This window comes from Ictalurus punctatus, chromosome 19 (genome assembly GCF_001660625.3).
Source record: "Ictalurus punctatus breed USDA103 chromosome 19, Coco_2.0, whole genome shotgun sequence".
Lineage (NCBI taxonomy): Eukaryota > Metazoa > Chordata > Actinopteri > Siluriformes > Ictaluridae > Ictalurus > Ictalurus punctatus.
In genome coordinates this window covers 6,180,403-6,186,692 of record NC_030434.2, presented here as the reverse complement: position 1 = coordinate 6,186,692, position 6,290 = coordinate 6,180,403, and the positions used below count along the sequence as shown (strand labels likewise).

The 6,290-nt window shown below is 37.9% G+C and overlaps 1 protein-coding gene across 9 annotated transcripts in view; it reads left to right on the top strand.

The window, feature by feature from the left end:
* The window catches only part of LOC108280067 (NACHT, LRR and PYD domains-containing protein 12), a 353,895-nt gene that overhangs the window by 310,190 nt on the left and 37,415 nt on the right, over positions 1–6,290 (top strand). The window lies entirely within an intron of this gene.

Below are 6,290 nucleotides of genomic sequence, written 5' to 3'. Positions count from 1 at the left end.
AATAGAGAACACATTTATAAACGCATCACTCATTTAATTATAACACATTAAACAGACTCAGAGACGTGAGAAGTGTGTGTTCATCATGCACAGTGAATCAGACTGCACACGATTCTACACTGAGTGTATAATGACCTCTGACCCCTGGATAAAATTCCCCAGATCTCATTCTCATAAAACACCTGAGGGATTATTAGGAACAGCAGGTGAAAAAACACATGACCTCGAGCTGAACCCAGTCAGTGGAAGAGAGAGCTAAAATGGACAGGAACAGTTTCAAGACATTGGTGGATTTCTCACCTGACAGGATTGGCATCTGAGGAGTTTAATGAGTATTTAACAGGAATTTTATAGCAAAATAATTTTCAACATAAATTTATGTCACAACAAATATATTGTTCCACTGGGTGTTTTTGTAGAGAAAAGTAAAAATATAAATCACCCCAGCATGCTGAGTCAACATCATAACCCAACCTTGCTGAGATAAAACAGTCCAGACTGAGTCGGTCCACATTGTACCCAGCGCTGGATTTCAGAATCGACCCAAACTGGGTTCTGTTTAACTCAGCAATTTTAGAGTGCACCTTTTTGAGGAGACTCAACTGGGAATGAGTGTATATGAGTACAAACACCTTCTTTCTGTTGTGTATCTTTTTATATTCTTCCCTCTCTCATCTTTTCAGGCAGGTCAGTAGTGGAATCTTTTTTCATGTGTACATTGTAGACTGATTTTTGACTAATTGAGAGCGTGCCTACATAAAATACCGTATCCATCCTAACCTTTTCACCTTTTACATTTAATTAATAATTTTTTTCACTAACTAGACACTCAGTGGTCATTGTGATATTATTATATTTCCTGTTCTGGTCTGGACAATACTCCATAGCACACGTCTCTCTTTCTCCCCATCAGCTGTTACTGTGAGGCAGATTTTGGAACTACTGACAGATTTGTGCGGCACTTTCACTTTGGATGAACTGAAATATTATTTCCCTGATGCTGTATTTTGTGTTTTACACATTCTCATGAAGATGGATTGCATGTTCTCTGTCTAGTTAGTTAACTTTGCTCATTACTAGTCAGCTGGTATCTTATGCACAGTTAGTTTCAGATCAGCGCTGGGACAGATTATCCAATTGGCATTATGGGCACGGGTGCAGGGGCCAATGTGCACTTGGGGCCCAAGCAAGGGGAAGAAAAATGCTTTTTTCTTTTTATTTTCCTTTTTTTACACTTTTTATTTTCCTTTTTTTACATTGCTGAAAATAGAGGGGAATGTCTGGTTGGGCCACACAAGATTAAAAAAGACGAACAGTACTTAACGTCTACAGTGGAGAAGGCTGTAGAGAGTGTGGTCCCTGAATGTAGCTTTTGACCCGAGTTGGAATCCACCTTTTGCTGAACTCCCTCTTCTCCCGTTTCCCATCACATATCAGATCGGAAAGGCAATTATTTTCTATAAAAATTAAGAAAATATATGAAAAGTGGAAATAATGTGCCTAATGACGGTTTAATAATAATGTGTTTATCAGTTAGGGGTAGGTGTAGGGACGGCTTTATTGTCCCAATATTTTTAATAAATATAGTAATTTACACTCTGTTATTACTGAAATGTACAACAATACTGAGGTGCAAATAGTATCTGCCACTATTTATAATTATAAATAACATCTAACAACTATTTGCACTCATTGCAAAGAACTGCTACTTTTATATCGTATTAATCTCTATTTATTTTTACTTAGTGTAAATAGAATATATCTCTATTTATACAAGACATTGTGCCCAGGGGCCTCTGAATTTTTAACCTGGGCCTGGTTCAGGGCGAATATACAGCACAGCCTGTGTTTCTCTCTGTGTTAGTATACTTTATGTGCTGGCTGGGATAAAGCACCTGTTTACTGCTGTACATTAAAATTTTATTTCAGTACAAGGTTCAAATGTATAAATGTCATTTATTTATTTATGATAGCTGTATGTAATATTTAACACTTGTATAGATTAGTGTCCTTGAATCTTATTTTCTGTTGTAGGTCTTGTTTAGAAGTGATGTTTTGGAATAGTTTTTGAATAGACTGGAGAATGGTATCATCGATTCTGCCTCTGGCTTTGACCTCAATAGCCTAAACTTCCTTTGCACACATGAATTGGTTCTTATTGATGCATTAACAGAACAAATTTATGTCCCAGATGTTACACTAAATGCTGTTTGGCAGCTCCGCACATTGGTGTGAGAACAGATGGAAACTGAAACATCACGTATTGAGTTAGAAGTAGCTGCAGGAGTGATGGAACGCTGTAAGAAAGGTTGAAGTCATTGCTAGACATCCAACTGTCAATCCTGTTCATAGTTAACTTAGTGGGTATCAGACAGAGGACAGTTTTTCACAGAATGCATGAATGCTCTGTGAATTCTCTTTAATGTTCAGAACAATAAGTGATCATGAGCAGCTGCACACAGTAGTGTCCAGCATAAAGGCTGAGATATCTTATGTGTGCTATAGGTTAGTCATGGGAAGACTGAGGTCATTAGGCTATAGAATACAGAGGAGCAGATTAAAGGCATCAATGCACAGAGTAGATCCATCCATCTTCTACCGCTTACTCCTTCTTCAGGGTCACGGGGGAACCTGGAGCCAATCCCAGGGAGCATCGGGCACAAGGCGGGGTACACCCTGGACAGGGTGCCAGTCCATTGCAGGGCACAATCACATACACACCCATTCATACACTACAGACACTTTAGACACGCCAATCAGAGGCGAACGTGCTAACCACTAATGCCACTGTGTGCCCCTGCACAGAATAGATGCAGATGGGATTTTCACCAGGATGATACAGTTTGGATGTGTGATAAGGAGAAGCTACTGTGTAATGGCACCATTTCCTCTACTGAACATGGAAACTAACCACAAACACAACTTGTACATTTAAAATACCATCATGACCAAAAGAATTCATTTTATCCTTTTCCAACTACATTGAAAAAGATTTACTTGACTTTTAGTAAATTGTACATGATAATATTTTGCTTGTCTATTCAATTTAAATGTTTTTGATTCAGCTCAATAATAAGCAGTTTTAAATGCTTTAAAATTAAAGTCACTTATAAGTAATTAAGCCTGTGTTTGTCAGGCCGTGGAGTTTGGGCATTTTAGCCGAGCTCTAATTCTGTCTAAACGAACACCTCAGGTGCTGCTGTGGAGCTCCTTATGATCCAATCAATTATTCAATCAATCATTTTTAATATTTCTTCAACAGATCAAACGTTGTAGAACTGAACAGATTCATTGTGCACATTGAGGTGGTAAGAACTAAACTCATACCGTCTTAAACTGGTTTTACGTTGGATGATGTTTTGTCTGCGACAGTAATACATCACAAACATACATCACAACGGACAATATTTGGTCTTGAGTTGAGATCAGTGGCCTTAGAAAGTATAATGTGATGCTCACTGGTGACCCTTTTGTCACGACTCATGAATGTCTGTTTTATCCATGTATAGTTTAGGTAGGTAATAAGTACAGATGCACCAATACTAAATTTCTCAGCTGATACCGATAACCAATTAATCAGAGTGATATCGGCCGATACCTATAGACTTTTATACCTTCTTTAAATTAATAATAATTAATTCCACAATTCTGTTACAAATGCAAATAAAGACTTTATTGTCTCCATTTCAACAAGTTCTTTCACAGTAACTGGTCTCATAAACAGAAAACACATTACTCTAATTAACATTAACACATGAACTAAATTCTGAAGATTAAAGTAAGATTATTAACTTATTGAATGTTATTAATTCATATTAACATTGACTGAATTCTAAAAAAAAACCTCCTGTTAGTCTCACATTCACTCTCCACAAACAAAACCATTTCTACTCCATCATTGAACATCAAACTGGTAATATTTAATATAAACATCTTTATATATTAACATACATGGATACCCCATACAGTGAAAAATCTGCCATTTTTATTACCTTTATATATATATATATATATATATATATATATATATATATATATATATATATATATATATATATACTGTCTGCTATGCATATGCAATACAATGTACACTAAACATAATTTGCAATATTTAAATAACACAGTGCAATATACAATATAACATGCAAGTGCAGAATCATGAATTGCATATTAAGCCAATTAAGAGCAAGAAGAGATAAAACCTATCAATTAGACAAAGATCAGAGAAAAGAATATCCTTGACATTCTGTCTGGTTTATTGGGTTTTTTATTGGGTTTACTGTTTAATCTACTGTTCGTCACTGACTGAAGTGAAATAATGAATAACCATTGGACCATTTTTAGGGAGGGAGAGGAAATATTTTGAAAACTTCTGTTATGAAATTCTATGTTTTTGTGGTTTTTGAGGTAATATTGTGATTAAGGTGTTTACATGAGTCGCTTTTAGAATACTCCAGTCATGTTCCCGTTTTACATGTTGTAGAACATAATTAGATTAACAGCCCGCGTCACGTCATGCCGTCTGACGTCCCGCCAGAATCTCACGTATTAACGTACAGCTCCTCTTCGGTATGGTACCGTATACAGTTTTGGGTGTTTCATTTTTTATTTTACGAAAGCTTCAAGTGCAGTTGATGATTCGTCATGCTATACATGCAAATAGACAACGGCGGATACAAATTCTCCAGAAACTGGCCTCCTCCCTACTTTCAAACGGCAACATTTCATTCATGCCACCGCGACAAACTCGGAGGTACTGGATGAGAGTACGAAGTAAGGACTGGTGGGAGCGAGTTGTTTTAATGGAATATGATGACGCCGAATGGAAAGAAAATTTCCGCATGTCCCGGAGATCATTTGTAAAATTATGTTCCGTGATGGAGGGTGTCATGAGTCCCCAGGAAGTCATTGTACGTGCACCTGTGCCCTTGGAGATGCGGGTGGCAGTGGTCCTGTACCGACTCGGTAGCTGTGGGGAATACCGAGTAATAGCTAATCAATTTGGTGTGCACAAATGCATGGTCAAGAAGTTTGTGTACATGTTTTGCGAAGGAATGGTATCCTATGCAAAAAATCTAATCCAGGTTCCTAATCTGGAGGAGGCAAATGCAAGTGCTCACCGATTCGAAATGGAACATCACATACCACAGATAATCGGATGCTGTGACGGGCGCACATTCCCATACTTCCGCCAAAAGATGGATATAGGGACTTTGTTAATCGTAAAGGATGGCCCTCATACATGCTTCAGGCAGTCGTGGATGACCGATGTTGGTAAGTAGCCAAGAATACATTTATTTACCTGTATTAGCCCACATGAATCTTGCCTTTATTGTATAATAGCGCGTATTATGTATTTGTTGTTCGATCAATTGTTTTTACTGGTATTTGTCCCATCATAGGTTCCATTTTAAGTATTTATCTGCCCTGTGAAGTGTTTTATGACTTGTCTGTAACAAGCACAATACACATTTTTTATTTACTTTAAAATATAAGTGATTTTCACTTAGATATGTACCTTTCTCTCAAAACCTATATAATGTATGCAAAACACTAGAGCCTAAGTTGTTTATCTGCTAATATGACCAATAATCTCAGCTATACTTTTGTAATGCTGATGTTACTTTTTTCTTTTTTATCTAGCTTTTGGAGTGTCACTTGCCAAGTTCCAGAGAGCACGCATGATGCCAGTGTACTGTGGCAATCACAACTATGCAAAAAGGCCCATCTACTCCCCAGGGTAAACAATATTTTGCCATGGTCTTGGCTGGTAACATTAAATGATCACAATGACATCAATAACTTTGTGTTGTTGTATGATCTTTAGGGAGTGAGGGTGATTCAGGGGAAACCTGTGCGTTTCTTTCTCCTTGGAGATCCAGCTTATCCACTCATGGCTCATCAAGAACAACAGTGGAAATTGCTTTTGGGAGACTGAAGTCTAGGTGGAGGGTGCTCCTGAAACGCAGTGATTTTCACTTAACTTTCTCACCTTGCAATTTTTGTGAACGAGAAAAGGAGAAGGTCCCCCAATGCTGGTTGGAGGAGGCAACAGTTATGGAGAGAGCCTTACCCCAGCCCCACAGTGCACCACAGAACCACACTCCCAGCACAGATGCTCATGTCATGAGAGATGCATTATCAGCATACATGGCAGCAACCTTTCCCCTTCGGAGGAATATGCATTAGGCACAAGTGGTTAACTTCCACCATATTTGCTTGCATTGAGGAACTTGGAAAGTCACACTTCTTAGTATTTGTTCAATGTTCTTATCTCCAGTCTCTGATGT